Raw genomic sequence first — 20,315 nt, forward strand, 5'->3', positions numbered from 1 at the left:
TTTCCGGAACCCAAATTCACGTTCGCGTAGCAAGGAAAACCAACCACAGCGACGGGGGCGGGGGATATATTTATTAGACGAAAAGGAAAAAAAAAAAGAAAACACGGGCTAAAGGTCAGCCAAACGGGACGTCGGCTTGCTATTCCAAAAATACATAAATAAATAAATAAATAAAATTAAGAAATAGGAGATAAACGAAACGGACGCGACGGAACAGCACGTTAGTTAGTTGATTATTAGGTTAGTACAAGTTCGGTGTTTGCATTTTCATGTTCAGGTTAGTCTTAGTGGGCTTTGGCAGTTTCCGCGCAGAAACAGCCAGATAACATTTATTTACAGCAGTTTATTTTGCAACGGGGACTTCGATCACGTTATTTTGAGATACGGCCAATTTTTCGAGACCGGTTCCCTGGATTTTCCATCGACAATCCTTGCTAGTTGCACGTTGGGTGATTCAAAACCTGTACCCGTCTGTCTTTGCACAGCGCACAAAGAAGGGCCTTCTGAGGAAGATAAGGAAAAGCTCCGGGTCACTGACTCACTGGGGATTCTCCGCTGAATTAGTGTCTACGCTGAACGAAAGGTCTGGTGTAAATGTAATGTGAAGTACCCTGTGAGAACCAAGGAGTGTCTAAAAATATAGTACTGACGTTTCCGTGTAATAATCAGCGCAATTATGAGACGGAAATCGTGCTCCGAGACCTCGTCGCGCGTCAAGTTCCTTTGATTTTATCTTGTTCATTTATACATAAAGATGGAGTTCAAGGGGTTTTAGGAGCTTCCTCCTTCCCTTTTTTTTTCATTTTTCTTTGAATAGCTGTTGCTAAATGCAATGCATTTATTTAGGCTGATTGAGCCTATGAAAAGGCCGAAAATCATAACGCCGAACTGTCAGAAGGCTGAAAATGGAAAGGCCAAAGAGACACCGGGTGAGCACTCCAGTGAATGACCACTGAATGGAATGGTGTAGATTATGAAAAAGTTTTGTGGCTATTGTATTAGAAATCAAATAACTGGAATGCATAGCATTTGGTGCTCGCAAATAGACTAGCCAGCGAATATGAAAAACAATAATCTACAATATGTTTACTACGAAAAGAAAGTGTGTGGTGGGTAAAGTGAGGATAATTGTGCATTAAAAGCCCCTGGAATATAGATGCAAGGAAGAACTGAAATCTAGACAGCCGATGAAATACATCACAGCCGACCGAATGTTATCGTTCGCTTTGCGGATTTGTTGAAATTGGGAGACATAGGGTGCTTTTTTCTTTTTTTTTATGTGTTAATAATGAGTAGTTAGATCTACATTCCATTCAACGAGCAACATAAAATGGATATACATAGTTTGCTGCATTAGTTCGCTAGCGATATCGATCGCTGGATTCTATAGTATTTCTCTATTGTCAGTCAGACACAGGTGTTACAGTTGTCCTTACATCTTTTTCTGGGCCGATGTTTATGGGTTATAAAAGCTCTACACCCACTTATTCAGGTGTTTCATTGCGGTTGGATTGCATTAAAAATACGGTTCATCAACATAGAAAGTATGAGACAACAACTACAACATCATTGTCTGACCGCCACCAACAACAAAACAGAACTATATATGAAAATACCAGTATTCCGGTTGAGTTGGGAACTACGTCCGACGATATCCACGTTCAACGAGCGTGAAGTCAGAACCTCAGGATAGTGGGCATTTGCGTTTCATTTCATTGATACGAATACAGAAGGTAATGTGTCATTGCGCTCAGTATTCTGTAGTACTCCCCTTTATAAAAGAACGCGGCTAACATATCTGCCAGAAATAAGTAGAAGGTAGCAGGACCTTGGAAAATCACCAGTGATGAATCACCTCGTGTCATAGTCAATATTTATTTGTTGTTGGAGAACGGGCTAAAGGTCAATCAAACGGGACGTCGGCTTGCTATTCCAAAAATAAATAAATAAATAAATAAATGAATAAAATTAAGAAATAGGAGATAAGTGAAACGGACGCGACGGAACAGCACGTTAGTTAGTTGATTATTAGGTTAGTAAAAGTTCGGTGTTTGCATTTTCATGTTCAGGTTAGTCTTTGTGGGCTTTGGCATTTTCCGCGCAGAAATAGCCAAATAACATTTATTTACAGTACCGTATTTTCCTGTGTATAACGCGCACTCGTGTATTACGCGCACCCCTAAAAATGAGCCGAATTTGAAAAAACTTCCATGTATAACGCGCACCGGTGCATAACGCGCGCCGCAATGTTGCTACAAGCTTCTGTACTGCCACCAGTATACAGAATAAACCAAGGCGGTGTATAATATATGCATTTTCAACGGGGACTTCGATCACGTTATTTTGAGATATGGCCTATTTTTCGAGACCGGTTCCCTGGATTTTCCATATTTCGACAATCCTTGCTAGTTGCACGTTGGATGACCCAAAACCTGTACCGTCTGCCTTTGCACGGCGCACAAAGGGAGGACTTCTAAGGAAGATAAGGAAAAGCTCCGGGTCACCGGGGATTCTCCGCTGAACTAGTGTCTACGCTGAACGAAAGGTCTGGTGTAATGTGAAGTACCCTGTGAAAACCAAGGAGTGTCTAAAAATATAGTACTGAAGTTTCCGGGTAATAATCAGAGCGTTATGAGACGGAAATCGTGCTCCGAGACCTCGTCGCGCGGGATCCAGGACAATTGCTCACCGGACAATTGCTCACCAAAAAACTGCTGAGGCCGGTCAATTGCTCACCACAGAACCGCTGAAGCCGGATAATTGCTCACCGCTCTTTCATCGCACTTAAATGCAATCTTATTTCGCGTTTTTATGTGATGTGATTTTATTTCTTGTTTATGGTGCTCATAGACTTGACTTTCTTATGTTAGCTGAACTTGGGTTGCCTCGAAATAAAGTGATCGAAATCCCCATTGCAAAATAAACTACTGTAAATAAATGTTATCTGACTATAAATTGCACAGTCGCGCGCGGGAAACTGTCAACAGCGAACTTAGACTAACCTGGACATAGCAATGCAAACAATGAACTTGGACTAACCTAATACGTGCTGTTCAGTCGTGTCCGCCCTGCTAAGCCAATCGGGCGCTAAAATGTGGCTTGCGTTCGCTAAACCGACTTCGACAGACATAGAAAATTCGTGAATTTGAGTGGTTAAATGGAGATGTTCTTAAATCTTCCCCGGCTTGTGTCTTGGAAGATCCTGGTGACGCAGGCATGGGCGTACCGAGAAGGGAGCAAGGTCACTTGTGAAAATTTTGCACCCTTTATTCATAGGTCATGATTTTTTTTTCTAATAATATGAACCTGTGAACACCCGCACAGTCCGCAGCGTCCGCCCCAGGGAAGGAGGTGAGGTGGATGCACGCTTTGCCCCCTGGAAGCACTTTGCTGTCCACCCCTTGGAAAAATCCTATAGGAACGCCCCATGGACGCAGGTCCTGACAAAGACGCTTCAGGCGTACCTGCAAGTGGACGACCTCTCGCCTTAGCCTCTTCACTGGTGGATTTCCTAGATCTATTTGAAGCAACTTAGACAGCTAAAAAAGAAGTTCAGCTAACACAAAAAAGTCAAGCGCCATAAACGCGAAATAAAATCACAATATAAGTGTGGTGAGAGAGGCGGTGAGTAATTGTCCGGCTTCAACGGTTCTGTGGTGAGCAATTGTCCGGCCTCAGCAGTTCTGTGGTGAGCAATTGTCCGGCCTCAGCAGTTTTTTGGTGAGCAATTGTCCGGTGAGCAGTTGTCCGGTGAGCAACTGTCCGGTGAGCAATTGTCCAGTGAGCAATTGTCCGCGCCCCCGTCGTGCGTCAAGTTCCTTTCATTTTATCTTGTACGTTTATACATAAAGATGGAGTTCAAGGAGTTATTCCGAAATCCTAAGCTGTTTGGAGAAGGCGTTTGATCGGAGAACCGGTCCACTCGTCACAATCCCACTCGTCACAGGAAGACTCGTCACAGGATAATTGGTCACACCGGCCCTCTGGTACGAGGTCCTTTTGTCACCGGAACACTTGTCAAGGGGGGCGGCTCGTCACCGGAACACTGGTTGCAAGGTTTACCCCGTTCCAAAGGGAATGCGTTTCATCGTGTTTTACCAGAGGGATTATTCCAGTGCCCGACCCGCACTTCCGCGAACCCGGATTCTGAAGACCGCTGACCGTACAAATTTCACGTCTTTGCTGAGGGCACGGAGAGCATGGAAGTGACGAAAACTCAGCGTGGGGCTCCGTTGCTGGGGCGCGGACAAAAGTTGAGAGACTGACCAAGGTTAGGTGAGGAGAGCCTTTTACGTATTTCACACGTTGGGGAGTGGGTCAGTTCATGTAGAATATGCACCCGTCGAGACTGACGAAGGTTAGGTCGAAGACCCTTTTACATATTTCATACGTTGGGGAGTGGGTCAGTTCATGTAGAATATGCACCCGTCGAGACTGACCAAAGTTAGGTCAAAAGAGCCTTTTACTATTTCACACGTTGGGGAGTGGGTCAGTTCATGTAGAATATGCACCCGTCGAGACTGACCAAGGTTAGATCAGGAGAGCCTTTTACGTATTTCACACGTTGGGGAGTACGGTGCGGTGAGCAGGTGGCAGGTTCACTGTGACGAATATTCCGGCGCGACGGCAGTTCCTCGTACGAGATGCCCTGTGACGAGTTGGCCTCCTTGACGAGTTCACCTATGACCAGTTGGCCTGTGACGACCGGGCTTGTGACGAGTTCTCCTATACCCGTTTGATCGAAGACCGCTTGGTCGCAAGCCGTTCGGTCGAAAGCCGGTTGATCGACGCCGTCTGATCGAAAGACGTTTTTTCGAAGTGAGTTCGAAGCTCGCAGCGTGTCCTTAGCACCTCTATTTCTGTAACTTTTGATTCGAACATACGGAGCATGAGGCAATCAGTGTATTCTCCTTTTTTGTTTGTTTCTTGCTTCTTTTTTTTTGCAGCTAAAGAGGGGAGACCACTGGTCATTTGCAGAAAGGTTTCATTGGTCATTCACGAACAGCATAGCCATCTGGCTTTTTACTCTCTCCCAACCGAAAGGAAATAAAATTGAATAAAATTGAATTGAATTGAATAGAACAATGCGAAAGTATCCCGCGTAGCTGTAGGACACATACCGAAGAAAATGTCTTCAAGTTGGGAGCAGCCAATAATCTGTGCTTCTTCTGGGCACCCTTTTCATTGCTGGGACCCGAAATGGGATAGTGATATGTGCACGAAAGGCACTCGAAGTATAAATGCTAAGAACGAAATTTCACCATAGTATAAAGTACAGATATTGTATTAACAGCCATATAAAACTTTAGATCAATCTTGTTTATGGTATGCATCTGGTCCAAACGAAGCAATAAAAAACTCAATCAAACGACCGCTGCCGTTTCGATCAAACGGTGTTCGATCAAATGACTTTCGACCAAATGTCCCGCGTTCGATCAAACGGCTTTCGTTCTTGCGTAGACGATTTCTCCGGGGGCATTTTTCTCTGGGGACGGTTCTTCCTGGGGACATTTTTTCCGGGGATGAAAATCTGGCATCTCGGGCGAGCTTTGATTATATGAAACGACTTCTCCGTGATCATTCCTTCATTTGGCAACTAGCGCTCATATTCATCTCTGGAAACCCCAATTTTGTAATTACATCTGTGTTGCCCTTCAAAATAGTGATTTTCCTAAAATACGCATAAATTTGGCTCACATGGTGTCCAGTTCTTCAGCTTTTCGACGACCGAATTTCACGTTTTCAAGTTTAGATTGAATTGACTGAGACCTCAGCATCCAACACAACGAAATCTGGAGTAAAAATTTACGCTTCAGAAATTATTCTAAAAAAAGAAAAGAAGGCATGTATTATCCTGTCCCACATAATAAGGAGGCCGAACTGTACGTTTTTGCCACATTCAAACAAGAACCTGTTATGTTGTCAGGTGACCATAGTTATTATTTTTCTACAATGTGTCCTTTTATTTTTTGTCGAATCGTTCCTCTTGGCGTTCAGGAAAAAAAAAAAAGAAAGACTGTGTTGGGAATATCGCGACTCCGGCTGCAAGGCCTTGCCGCTCGACCTTCCCATATCTTTTTTGGTTGGTTTCCGTGTGTCGACCCCAAGCCTTTATCGCCCTCCACCTCCTTTGTACGGTTTTGCAAACTCGTACACCAGAAGAAAGGGAGTCCCCTGTCACTGAGGTTGTCGACTGACATCATTTTTCTGAGCGGGTATAAGGTGAAAGAAAAAGAAGGGAGAACATGGAGGAAAGGAGCCTCTCAAATATGTTACTGAAGTTTTCGGGTAATAATAAGACGTCTGTTCTACGACGGAAATTTTGAAAAGTCTTTTGCACAAACGCCTTGTAAATGAATTCAGATATTTGATAATGCTTACTTACCAGAAATATACATATCAAAATGTCATTTTTGCATGAATAATAGCGTTATTATTAAGGTAAGTTGCATGTTGTAAAAACATTTTTGGGACCCCTCATATAGGACCCCGGTTAGCGAATGCTGCCCTGTTGTGCATTTCTCACACACAAAATATGGACTTTGTCGCAGGCAATGCTATGTACTTCGTATCTTTAATGAGCTCCCCTTCGACAGTTTTTCTTTGGAATCGAAGTACAAACTAAAAAAAGCGCTACGGCAACTTTATCATAGGATGTAGTACCTTTATATGTTCATGTACTGTCAAACTGTATGCCGCTGACTGCTTCAGGCCCAGTGCGACAAGCTTTTCCCCTTAGACGGGCCTGTTTTATTATATTTGTAGTTTGCTTTCTTGAGTAAAATTATTAGTATTATTATTTATTATTATCATTATTATGTAAGCGAGTGCAGAAAAAAAAAGGAATACCATTTCGAGCAGGTTTTCCAGACTGGCATTGTAAGCGCTGTGTGTGGGCAATGTTTATAGCTTAATTTACAGCCGCTGGTAGATCCAATTGAGAGCCTCCGAGATACCGGCATCCGTACTATCCGATCACACTTGTACGTCGGCATACAGTAAGTATGCACTAGTAAAACAATACGAAGAGCAACTAAAAATTCCATAATCAGTCAGTACAGGCGGTAGTGACTTGTGAAAACAATAATTGTAGCATGAATATATAAGAACAAAAAAATAAAAATAAAGTACTCATGTAGCAATAGGAGACAAGCAAAACGACGTGAATGTCTCGAATCGAACTGCGGACCTTTCGTGGCAAAGTTCGACACTTTACCACTCGACAAACAGCGCAGAGGGCGCGGGCCGCCTTAAACTCGCGAGGTCAACCATGCACAATGGGGATTATTTCGTGAGTCGGAGGGACTATCCTTGACTTTGCTGACCAAGATCGAGGGAGGCTCCGCCTCCAAATGGCGCGCCAATAGGAGGACTCCGGAGGCGGAGCGCAGCGGCCTCTCCTCTTGCCTAATAGATCGGTATAGTCGTTGCGACTCCCCAACGACGTTTTCCTGTTCTCGTGCAGCCTTCGATAGCTTATAAAAGCCCCAGTGAGTGATTTAACGTGTGATACACTTAGAATTTAGCGCTCAAAACTCTGCAGTCAAGCAGTAGTTACGAATGATACCCCTCAGGTTTTAAGCTCCGATCAAGTTGCAACAACCGAACGACGTTTTCCTCTTCTCGTGCAGCTTTCGATAGCTTATACAAGCCTCAGTGAGTGAGTTAACGTGTGATAGTTAGAATTTAGGGCTCAAAACCCTGCAGTGAAGCAGCAGTTACGAATGATACCCCTCAGGTTTTAAATGGACGGTCTCGTACAGATCGAGCGATTCCGAAACTTGTTATCTCTCCGATAGTGGAGGGACTTCCACTCGCGCTCGGTGCAGCAGACCGAAAACGAAGTCATTTTGGCGTTCGTTACACTCAAAAGCAAAGTTACCACTACTACCACGGTGGGTCGCCACAAGCGCACTCTTTCATCCCTCTGAACGCGTGGACTCGCCCGCTTCCGCTCGCCGCTAGGGTGTCTCTGCCCAGAGAAAATACGCCGCTCGCGCGTTCCGTAAACTTTTGTCCAGCACTGTACGAGTAGCTAGTTAACGTTACCAGCAACTTGTTTCATTCTCGTGTTTTTGTCTTTGTATTTCTTCGTTCATGCTCGTGTTTTAGATCCTTCACACCACGGGTGTTCTCGAACTAGCGTAGAACTAAGAGATTCGCCGGCTTTCGGGGGCAATGAGTACTACTCATTGCCCCCGAAAGCCGGCGAATCTATTAGTTGATATGTCCAACTACTCCACAACAGAAATGTTGAGAGATTTGCGTGCTTTTTGGGGCCACGACTGCTCAAATTAACTGCACACTCTAATTACATGTTGCAATTGAATGCATATTTACTTGTGCCTTTTCAACTTTCCACCAGCTCCGGTGGCGCAGCGGTAACGCGTGCGCTTGGAGACTGGGAGGTCCGCGGTTCGAATCTGCGGGCCGGCTGTGCCGTCTGGGGTTTTTCCTGGGTTTCCCTCAGATGTGGCACAGTTCCCCTGAAGTCGGCCCATGGACGCAGCTATCCTCCCCCCGAGCGGATTCCGCTCGGTCTTCCACTTCACCCTTTCCTCTCCTCCTCTCCACCACCTTTCCCTTCCCGAGAAACATGCCACTTAATCAGGCAGGCAGACCTCTCGGGTTCCTCCCAAACGACACTCCTCCTCCTCCTCCTTCCAACTTTCCAGAAACCTTAAGCTGCTTGGGCTCAAAGGAAAATGTCAATCCATCGTGTGCTATTAAGAACATCTCACATACTTTGTTAAATGATTCAAGATGACCACAAGGTAGTCGAGCAAGGGACCCATCAGCCATGAAATATTATCTATTCCATGTAACTCTGTAGTTCCTCTACTGCTTTTGTTTAATTACATTGTAGTTACGCTACATGTACATTAGAATATGTGCAATGTTTGATTACAAATAAAATGTAATTTTGCATTGCAGTTCTTTGGATCTGTCGTTGCTGGGAACAGCGATCCTGCGAAGTGGCACTGGTTGCCTACCAGCTAGCCTCTGTCCGAGCAGGCCAATGTAAGTCAAACCACTTCAACTGGTCCCAGTTCAACAATTAGGTTTGCAACCAGCTCCAGTCGAGACTGCGACCCGTTAGAAACCAGTTCAGATTGTGACTGGCCAGAAACCAGTTGGGCCAACTGGTTTCTGGCTGGTCCTAGTCACAACTGGTACCAGTTGGCCCAACTGATTTCTGGTCCCAGTCTCAGCTGGGACCAGTTGCAACTGGGACTGGGTGAACTGTGTTATCTAACAGAGACCAGTTGTCCCAACTGGTACCAGTTGAGCTGGAATCGGTTGCACTGGTCCCTGTTCGATAACACAGTTCAACTGGTACCAGTGAAAAAAATTTTTGCCTGGGGTACTCCCAGAAGACATGTACTTTCGCCTTATTGTACGCGAAAAGGGAAATGATCCTGTGTACTATTTCCAGTCACCGTTACTTGAAGCTGCTGCCGGCTAAAAGAAGCTGAGCAAGCTCCGTGCGCATATGCCCACTGATGTAACCTGGAGGTAAATTATCTCGCTGATGTGTTAGATTTACTTCTGTGCATACTTCAGTGCTCCAAGATACTGAATGCTAAACCGCTCTGCTGTAAATTTTGTATTCTAGGTGAAAAGATCTAAGAACATGCATATATGACACATCATGTGCTTCATATGCGTATGACTTGTCAATGTGGTGTTACTTGAACGAAGTCATGATTGTTGAACATGTTTAACGTGTTCTTGACCCTGCATAATTTGTTTGGTTCCAATCTGTTCCAGCAGAGATGGCCACTTCTGGGCACACCATCCTTCCTGGCCAAGTCGTGTGGAAAGGCATCCAAGACACCCTTGGCCTTGGATCACTTTCTGGAAGAAGATCCAGGAGGGGGCATCTCTCTTGCACGGTTTCTCGTGACACCGAGTGAGTATTTCAGTTTTTATCATCAATCAGCATTGCATCACTTTATCATTTCAATCCTTCACTCTGCAGGAGCACATTTCAACTAGAAACTGGTATTATTCCGGCTTATTTTATTTAGCCGTTTGTCCCGCCGTTATTTAGTGACTGTAACACATGCTTGTAGTGTTCATAACTTAAATGCCACACCAATGTCTCGAAAGGTAGAACATAAGGAGCTGGTGTCCCTTATAACTTCACATGGAATTAGGGTATTTTGTTGGGTTGGCATGCTGCTTGTCCACCCTTGAACATTAGCATTCCTTTGCAATTGAAATTGTGCCTTCTTACCCACTTAGAATTTGCGGCAATAAGTGCATAGCATGGCGGATAATGTTCGGTGTCCCTCTCCTTATTTTTTGTCAGAAAACAAAGTCGTTGAGTAGTGCAACTGGTGGCTGGCTAGTACGTGTAGCTCCATATCTTAATATATTGAAAGCTGGGTGACCACACCGGATCAGACAGGGTGGTCCGGTCGACCTCTTCATTTTTTTGTTTCAAACATATTTTAAATCCTTGTTCTTAGGAGGTATATTGGCGCTGAAAGTAGTTGAAAATAATTGGTGGTTATTTTTTAATGTACTGTCATTCAGATGTGGGCATTTCGACCATTGCGCTTTCTGTGCAGTTTGACGCCAAGTATCTTCATAACTATTTGGCATATTTAGCTGAATTTGTTATCCATGTACTGTCTGGGATGGGTAGCACTGCATACGAAGTTCTGCAGATTGTAAGAAGGTGCATCTTTGATGAGCAAAAAATCGCAAAGTTGCTTCATTTGTAAAATATGGTATGTTTTGGGAACCTCATAACTCGTCCCCCGTTTGTGATACCGGAAAATCATCCACATCATTGCGTTCGTCTCGAAATGCCCTTTCCTCGCATAACGAGTACATTGCATTGTGAATTATGGCAACGGCCCCAACAGTCCTTTTATGAAGGGTGTCTACGAGAAATGCGTAAAGTCGACAGCGTGTATCCCATATATTCCCACTCGTGACATCGTTCATTGTACTCACAAACATTCTCCGAGAAGACTCGAAACAGCACACGCAAAAATTTGCTTCAGGGATGGTCGAAGTTACGTTCGTAACTCAATGTCATTCGCAACGTAATTTCGACCATGTCTGAAGCAATTTTTTTATGTGCTGTTTTGAGTCGTCATGAAGAACGTTTGTGAGTTTATGAGTGGGAATATATGGGAGTGCGATGTCGAGTATAAGCATTTTCTGTAGATACCATTCACGAAAAGACCGTTGGGGTGCAATTCGCGATACGATGTAATCGCTATGCGGAGAAAGGTCATTTCGAAACAAACAAATTGATGCAGATCATTTTCAAGCATCACAAGTGGGGGCCGAGTTGTGAGGTTCTCAAAACGTATCATATTTTACAAATGAGGCAACTTTGCGATTTTTTATCTACTCAGAGGCAAACCTTAGGATTCTCAGAGCATAGGACGCAGTGCTACCCACCTGACACAACACTTGAAAACAAATTCAGCTGAATATGTCAAATAGATATGAAGATATGTGGCGTTGAACTGCGTAGGAAGTGCAATGATCGAAATGCCCACATCTGAATGATAATTCATTAAAAAATAACCACCAATTATTTTCAACTACTTTCAGCGCCAGTATGCTTCCTAGGGACGAGGCTTTAATATATGTTTGAAAGAAAAAATTGGAGAGGTTGACCAGACCACCCTGCCTGATCCTGCGTGAAATCACCCAGCTTCTGTTTCTCCCTAGCAGTGAGAAAGTGTGGTGCCCTCTGTACGCTGGTGCACCGTGATGCTGTGCTCTACTCTCCATAGTCATCCATATTCATCCAGAATGCAAGAAGCATTACAAAGTTGTTTCTTTGTTATGACTATAGTCTAAAAACTGAGTTGTACAGAAAGCCCATTTTGATCACAAAATATTATACTGGTGAGACACAATTGCAGTATGCTGTTTTAAAATGATTAGTGGGTAAAATGGATGCGAGGCAAACGGGGAGGTAGCTCTAATCATGATTTGTGTGCGGAACAAAGAAATAAGTGTTAGATTCAACATGGAAATTGTGTGCTTTCTCTCCCTTTTCTTTTCGGTGATGAGTAGTACAGGTGCGGGACGTGCTTGTGTCAGTATGAAGGACATTAGGGTGCAGCAAATTTATGTGGTACATATTTTATGTAAAAAACACAGGCACGCAATTCTCTGGTGCATGGTGAGATTAGTGCAGTGATTTTCCATAAACTAACCATCTCATTCCTGCATACATCACTTGTGTCACTAGTCATCAAAAGTAAAAATTTGTACTTGCTTCACTGACGGCGTTGCTGATTCTTTCATTTAAGACGTATTTTGTGATTGTAACTACCTGTTGAATTGCTTGGCATGTATTTCCTGGAATAATCTCAGTGACATTTGTGATTATACGAGTGAAGCGTGCTTATTTCATAACCAAACATATTCTTCGTTTCAACAATTTTAGGCTACATCTATAATGACAAACACTGTAAGATCATTGCAACTTCACACAGTCACTCCACATGAAATCATCAATATCTAACAATATTTAAATCGATATATGTACTATCCCAGTATGAATGAAGGTCTTTATGAACAGTATAAGACCTTAAGATATTTCTTCGCTTGTATTGGAAAGTACTCAGTCAGCACCATAAAGGTGCCTGTACCAGTGCCACCATACTGAATGTATAATGTGCAGAGGTGTGTGCATGTGGACCTGCATTCGAATGGTAGTAACTGTCGTACTACATATCCTGCATTTTCTTTCTTACAGGGGTATACTGTGGATCAGCCCTGCAGGGGCAGCAAGCTGAAGAACAAAGCCAGAACCTATGAAGAAGTTCTGGAGATTGTGTCGAAAACAGCACAAGTGTAAGGGAACATTTTACTTGGTAACCAGATACACTTAATATACTCTGCAACTCTAAGATGTTTTTTTGATCGCTGCAGATTCAACAGCTATCACAGATTTTTCACCATTTCTCTGTATGTACAATAAATGCTCAGTCCTGTACTCTATGACTTGTGTCACACATTACTGAATGACTTGCAATTCCATTAAAGGAAGACAAACACAATTACACATCCTTCAGTGCTGTTCCCATATTTGTGGGAATTAATGCACTCCACACTTAAAAAAAAAGCCTACTCTCTCAGGTGGCAGTGAAAATTACGGGAAAGAGCCGGCAACATAGCTGCCATTAAAATCCCTGTAAATTTTATGGCTGCATTTTTTGTAAGGCACCGTAATTTTCACGAAAAAAAAAACAGCATTCTGGTTACATCAAAATTACTGTAAATTTAACGGCAGTACTTCTTCCGAAGTGGCCGTAATTTTAACGGGAAAAGTACGGCAACATAGCTGCCATTAAAATATACGTAAATTTTACGGTAGTTTTTTTACAGTGCAGGTCAAGTTAGCGCTTGAGCAGCTTCCCGTCGTGACGGGCCATCTTATGCTTGTAAAATCTTTATTGTGTGTGCGTGTTTCTTTTCTTTTTCTTTTTTGAGACTGTCTGCGGTTAGTTTGTACTGGTTCAAGTTTCAAGTTCGTCCGGGAAAGAATGAGGTGGAAATGAAAGCCACAATTTGATAAAGTTTTCGCACCGAATTTGGATGCAGACGTTCGCGCGTCCCATGCCAGCGTATGTTTATTGAAAAAAAAAGCGGGAAAAGGTTAGTCAGGCATAGGCCGACTTGCTATTTTTTCCATAAAAAGAAAACGAAAAAAAGAAAGAAAGAAAACACACACACAGCAACCGCCTGTGGGTTGTAGTCGTCTTCAACACAGGCAGGTTACCTGTTCACCCCTGTCATTCCTAATCCGGGCTTCTCCTCCCGTCGACCTTCTTACCTCCCATCGCCCCCATGGCGACCCAGATTTTTTGGCCGTTACGTCCATCGTGTCGTTACATCCATCGTGTCATTACATCCATCATGCTGTTACGTCCAACGCGTCGTTGCATCCATACCGTGCTATTACATCCAACGAGCTGTTTCATCCATCGTGCCATTACGTCCATCGAAGGATGTAACGACACGATGGATGTAACAGCTCGTTGGATGTAATGGCCCCGTACTCCTGTGATTTATGAAATCGACCGCTCCATCTTACCTCTTCGGCGGCTAACCGACATCGTCCACGTTAGCAAACTACGCCTCTACGATTCCCCTACTCGCTTTTCTCTTGGAGGGCGGGGGGGGGGGAGTGTGACGTATAAAAGAGGAGGTGCAGCGCGCGCAATAAACATATGTTCGTTCTCCGATTCACTGATCGCTCCGTTCCTTCGTCACACACGTATATATATTGGTCGAGGGAAGCACAAAAAATCAAACGGCCACGAAGTTTTGCAGTTGTGGAAGGAAAAAGAGGCGGACAACATATTTTAGGGAAGTTAGAAACACTGGTTCATTTAATGGACAGAAATTAAAAGTTGAATGAAAAAAAGGGTCGACGTTTCGACAATGGCACTGTCTTCGTCAGGACAAAAGATACACAGGCGGTTACAGATTGCTTAAATAGGTTTGGTATGTGACGTCATCATCGGTACAAGGCACACCACTAGCGGTTGTCGGCAGGTATGGGAATATTCCAGAAGGTCAAGTCCGGGTGGTGAGGTCATTCTCCTTTGGTCCCTCTCCGTTTTTTGGGAAAAAATTCCTGGGCAGGGTGAGTGCTGCTTCGAACTTTGCTGAAAAGAAGAAAAAAGAAAAAGAAAGGAACGAAGCTCAACTAGGCAGCCAGATTTCTTACCGTTGACAGTGCTCCGAAATTTTCGTTATTGGTTGATTGGAGTTTGTGAATGAGATAGGATTCGCGTTGTTCTCTGCACCGATCTGAGCTAAAATTTGACTGGAGAATGAAAAGTGACACATTATTTAGGGAATGACCTGGTTGTTTGAAATGGCGAGAGACCGGGAGGTTTGGCTTTTTGTAACGCCAGACCGGTGGTTGTTGAACCTGACCCGAAATGATGTTTTGGTCTGACCTACGTATTGTGCTTGGCACATGTCGCACTGAATGACATAAATGACGTTAGATGAATTACAGTCAAAGCCACCATTAATTTTGACGGAAGAATTAGAACTAGTGCTTTTAAGTACTTGGGCGCTTTGCATTAATTTGCATATTTGACACCTGCGATCATCGCACGAGCGGCAGCCGATTCCTGGATGTGCTGGCTGGCTAACCTTAGAGCTAACTAGATTAGAGTCACTAAATAAGCTACGCTTCAGAGTAGCGACACTGAGCCGCCATGTTGTTTCGGATGACCTCCAGCCCCACCTCTATTTTGGCAGTAGAAATAGATGAAGGTGAAGTTCAGCAGTGGAAGAAGACGACACTTCGAAGAGCGCTAAATGGATGGCGCTGGAGGTCATCCGAAACAACATGGCGGCACAGTGTCGCTACTCTGAAGCGTAGCTTATTTAGTGACTCTAAACTAGATTATCGTGCAGGTTGTGCGCGCGCCTGTACGTTACCCGCGGTGGCTGAGGGAAAATTTGTCCCATGCGCTCTGATTGGAGAAGGATGCTGTGGTGACGGTTTAGTATACTGTTAACGCTTGGAATATTGCTGCTAAATGTTAAAATGGGGTTTCCGGAACTATTATCCAACATGCGTTTGTGGTTTTGGAACAGGGCTTTGCGATCTGCTTTGCGGGCTCTGTTTAGTGCGTCGTCAACCAAATTAGGTGGAAATGGGCGATTGATGAATGTTTGTTTAAGTTGAGCTAGATTTCTGCTCAGGTCGTCGTCACTGGAGCAGATACGCCTGTACAGAAGTGCCTGGTCGTAAGGGATGGCAAGTTTAGTATGACGCGAGTGACAACTGTTAAATGCTAGGTACTTTTGAGAGTCCGTAGGTTTACGGAACAGGTTTGTGGACAAGACCCCGTTGGTTAACTTTACCTGGACATCTAAGAAGTTGACAGTGAAAGCGAAATACGAATGGGTGAACTTGATGGCCGGATTTGCTTGGTTAAAGTCGCTGATAAATGTGATTAGGTCATCTTCTGAGCGTGGCCCACGACCATCTCTATAATAGACGACCATAACACTCGCCCGTTCGCGTATGGGACTTCCGTCCGCGCCTCGAGGAGCGGAAGTGCCGTATACACGCGCGGAGCGCCCGCCAGGGGCGCCACTTGCGGGACCCAGAAGAGCTCCTGTTGTAGCTCAGCTGTGTGCAATATGAGTGGACCTTGTGGTTAATCCTTCGTGCGTACATGTTTGTGTATTGTCGCAGGTTATCTGTTCATGTAGAGCTAAGAGTTCTGAAACTAAATACTCAGAAATAGGTTGTGCTCTGAAGCGTAGGTGGCATGTAAAACTGTGAAACTCGCGCACTATGTGCCGTACATCGTACACATAAACTTGGCAGCAGCACCTTGTGTGTTGGGCCAGTTATCATGCGTTTATGATTGTCAGACGCAAGCGCGTTCAGACTTTACGTTTCACGTGAGAGGCGTTCCGTGTTAACATACAGGGCAGTTACAGAGAATGGGTAAATGCGACCGTAAGAAGAAACTGTTCCTGGCAAAGAGATGACTAACACCTGTTACGACGTCCAACAGAATTTCTTGTATAAGCAAGCACTTCAGTTTTAAATCAGCAGTTGTTTGTTTTCCAACTTATTGGTCCCTTTTTATTTTACTTTTACACTTCTTTTTCTCCTTTTGCGGTTTGCCATTACCTTTATGATGCTGTTCGGATAGAAGCCACTCTGAGAATTTTTCTTGATGGTGGCTTTTCTGCGACGCTACTTTTTGGTGCCTTTTTTGTGTTCGTTTTGCACTCCTGCGAGATGCAAGGCTGTGTAAACTTCGTGATCACTAAACGTATTTACCGTAGTCACGGTGCCACGTCTGAGAATTTTGCGCTTTGCGCCGATGCTAAAGTCTTCGGCCTTGAAATGCCGAGAACACGCAGAGTTCGAGCTAGCATGCAGGCGAAAAACGATTTTAGATGGAGAGTTTTTCGCTGTTGTTGCAGACAATGGTCGCGGCTTTGTTGTACGAAGCATCTTCATCAAATTTAATGCAAGCCTTCGCTCATCAGCACCAGTGAAGATGCTGTTCTCCTTTGCGAATCTGATTGTACGGCCGAACACAAGAATCCTAAGTGATGCAGTCAAAAACTTCTAATATTAAAATTACCGTGATAATCTAACAAATAAATGCTATTTTTCCTTGCTGACTTGTTGTTATGTTCACATAACAATATTATGTTGTTATGTTGTTGTTATGTTATTTCTGTAATTCCAGATGACGTCTTCATCACAGCATTTATGGTACTAGTTACGGCATTTAAATACTGTATACTTTATATTTAAATACTCCCATCGAAAAGTATCTATGAAGAGTATTTAAACACCCCTTTCAACAAAGTATTTTGTATTTATATTTAAATACTAAAAAAAATGCATTATGTCCATCCCTGGTTGGAGGCCACGGTTCATTATTCGTTTTTTTCAGAGAGAGATGCGTAAAAGGTACTTAGCGATATTAGATAAAACTATTTATGGAACACACTGCCATCCATAAAGTGTACCCTATATAAATGAAACAATCGCAATTCGCAATGAAGTTACTTGGGTCAAGACGCCGCGATATATTTCGAGCCACTTCTCCGTAAGACTGCATTTGAGCGGAACTCGTGGAATGAAATACTTGTGTTGGACACTGCTTTCTTCGGCTTGCAAAGCGGGACGGTGCAGTAAACCATCACGTCTGCACCATCCAAACCATGCACTGGAGACAAACAGTGTCCACCGCGTGAAAAATAGCAAAAACCAAACGCGAATGACTGCAGCAACGGTATATCCGCATAGCATGCGTCGTCTGCCGAGGGTCCCGTATTCAGCGCCACAAACGCGCGGCGGCCCGCTTGGCGAAACTACATCAGTGGCGCTGGGGCTAGGTGCGAGTGTTATGGTCGTGTATTATAGAGATGGTCGTGGTGTGGCCACACCATGAAGATGTCGTCGAGGAACCGCTTGTAAAGCGTGGGCTTCTTTACGCGCTTGGACAGAAATTCCTCCTCTAGAGCTCCCATAAAAATATTTGCGTAGTTTGGTGCCATTTTTGTACTAATAGCCGTGCCATTGACTTGCAAGTAGTGCTTACCGTCGAATTCGAAGTTGTTATTTTGAGAATAAGGTTGAGAAATGTGGATAGGACACACGGATCGTAGGGGGTATCAGAATATTTTGAAAACGCCCTTTCAGCTGCAGCAATGCCATCTTCGTGGGGGATGTTAGTATACAGAGATGAAACGTCTAGCATGACTAGCAGACTGGAAGGAGGAGGTTGACATTTACTTAATACTTGAAGAAACTGATTGGTATCCTTAATGTAGGATGGTAGTTGCGAAGGTATATCTTTAAGAACGTGGTCTACAAAGCTTGAGATGTTTCTCAGTAGCTGTACCGCTGCATGAAACTATGGGGCGCCCTGGATTTCCAGGTTTATGGATTTTAGGGAGCATGTAAACCTGCCCACTATGGGGCTTTTGGGGAGTAGATAGTCGTACAGGGTGGTATCTATCACTTTTCTTGCCTTTAGAGCTTTTAGACTGCAGATAACATCTGCTGTAATTTTCTCCGTAGGGTCAGCCTCGAGGAGTTTGTAAAATGATGTGCACGATAGTCGTCGAAGACCTTCGTTACCGTAATTGCTTTTGTCCATTACCACGATTGCACCGCCTTTATCAGCTTTTTTGATGACTAAGTCGCTACGATTCTGAAGATCAGAAGGGCTGCGCTGTTCAGCTGGCGTTAGATTTGGTTTCGATTTTCGGTTGGATGATTCATTGTAGGCCGTTAATGATATCCTTTTGAACCGCACATATGTACATGTCCAGAGTCTTTTCACGATTAGCCTCTGGCGTAAAGTTGGATGGCAGTTTGAAAGGGTGGGGATCCGACTTAGGCTTATCATGAAAGTATTCCTTTAGACGTAGACGACGGGCGAAATTATCTAGATCCAGATGAAGTTGGTATTCATTTATTTTACTGTTATTGGGGCAGAATGAGAGGGAGGCCACGGCTAAGTACGGAGACCTCTCAATCGGTAAGTGTGTGGGCCGATAGACTAACGACATTATGGGACTTTTGGATAACGCACGTGCAGGTGAGGTTGCAGTAGTGGAATCTGTTTTTTTTTTGCAACAACTTGCTGATCTAGCGATGGTGTAGAAGTGGTACGTGTACTATTAATCAGTGATGGCCAGTAGTTAACTACATGTAGTTAAACTACTAGTTAAACTACCAGATTGTAGTTAAAAAGTAGTTATCAACTACTTGCAGAAATGTAGTGGCAACTACTAGTTAAACTACTATTTCAAGTAGCTAACTACAGTAGTTAGGTTACTGAAGGCGCGAACTACTTCCGACTTTGCCGCAAGCTTTACGGCACGATTGTTTGATGAGAACGGAGGTGCAGAACAATTGTGTCGTGCATGTGTACTAAATCTTCATTTTTAATGCTTGTCCAGCAGCGTTGCGGATTTAACGAGTCAAATCGGCTTTAAATTAAATCCATGCTTTTCGGAACACCGCAAATCAAATCCAAATCAAGTCCGGATTTAAACTTGAGGCGACAAATCAAGTCCATTTTAAATCCGGATTTGTTTTTGGTGTGCTAAATCAAATTCGGTTTTAAATCAGGATTCATCACTTCCGTCAACGAATCCGGGGGCTAAAAACTTCCCGATATAACTGTAGCATGCAGCTGACCATTGTCGGGTTTGGAGATAGTGACTTATCTCGCGGCCGGTGCAGCCGGGTTATCGCCCGCTGATATCGTACACGTGCAGTAGTAGGGGGCGCTGAAGACTGTCATCGATACCCTTAAAAAGGCGGGCGTGTTTGTATTGGGACACTTCCCGGGGGATCCTCGAGCTGGTCACGGATCGTTGGCATCGCAGGGTATGCAAGTATGGTAATAAATTGTTGTTTCTCTGCTATTTGAATGGTTGTTTCGTACTACCTCCGGCGAGGCGAACGGATGCGGAAGGCCCCGGGAGTGGGAGCCCTGTGCCCAGTTGGGCAGGGGCGGTAGTTTTCCCGCAATGGCGCCCAACGTGGGGCCCGAGTCCGTTCGGTGGAGGATTCCCGTATGTCATGTGCCACGTATGTTGGCGGTTTGGGCCGGCAAGTTGTTTTCGGCGTTGCTAATTGTTTTATGTTTGTTCTCCGTGACCAGCTCGTCGCTCCCGGTCAGTTGTAAGCTGCTACGTGGCTGCGACTCTGGAGCAAGACTGAGGCACTCGCAGTTCCCCGGCCCTGCTCTAGTAGGACGCCTGACTTGGTCGCAGTAGTACCAGCAGGACTCGCGCGGCAGTCCGGC

This window comes from Ornithodoros turicata, chromosome 4, assembly GCF_037126465.1.
Source record: "Ornithodoros turicata isolate Travis chromosome 4, ASM3712646v1, whole genome shotgun sequence".
Classification (NCBI taxonomy): domain Eukaryota; kingdom Metazoa; phylum Arthropoda; class Arachnida; order Ixodida; family Argasidae; genus Ornithodoros; species Ornithodoros turicata.